Here is a 784-nt window from a genome sequence, read left to right on the forward strand (position 1 = left end):
CGCACAAGACCATTAGTATCTTCTCCCTTGAGGGGTATTAGAAGAATAAAAAAGTTTGCCTAAAAGTATTTTTCTTTAAATATTTAGGAAACAAACAATGATGACTGATATCACTCAAATACTTTGAGGGCAGTGCATCTTATTATGGAGTCCCTGGCTAAGCACTTGACTACTGGCTGAAAGGTTGGCACTTCCAACCCATCAGAGGTGCACTGCGGATGGGCTTCTGAAAGGTCACAGCCCAGCCCAGAGAACACCACAGGGCAGTTCCACTCTGCACACACTGGGCTGTTGGTGTCGACTCCACAACTAACAACACTCCATTTGCTATAGTACATCTGGCAATAAGTGGTAGTTTTCCTCTCTTTTTCATATCTCAAATTATTATTTACATAAAATAAAATCCACCAGTTTAAAGTATACAATTTGATGTGCAAGTAACTGTATGTACTCATGTAGCCCCAACCCTACTCAAGGTATAGAACAGTTCCCACACCCCAAACAGTTTCCTCATGATCTTATATCCCCTATCTCCACCTATCTTACTTTTTGAGAAAAGTGTTATAAAAACCTCTGTTCTGATTTGGTATTACCTGGACTTGTCTTCATTTGTACAAAGTTTTGTGTGTTATGACAGTTTGCTTACACGTCCTATTTCCCATCCTTCACGAAAATTTACTATGTGCAATTATGTTGTTGTTGTTGTTATGTGCTGTCGAGTCGTTTGCGACTCATAGCGACCCTATGTACAACAGCCCTAAACCCTGCTCTATCCTGTGCCAAT

The sequence above is a fragment of the Elephantulus edwardii genome, unplaced genomic scaffold, assembly GCF_000299155.1.
Source record: "Elephantulus edwardii isolate Elephantulus edwardi_28Jun2011 unplaced genomic scaffold, EleEdw1.0 scaffold00016, whole genome shotgun sequence".
Taxonomy (NCBI): Eukaryota; Metazoa; Chordata; class Mammalia; order Macroscelidea; family Macroscelididae; genus Elephantulus; species Elephantulus edwardii.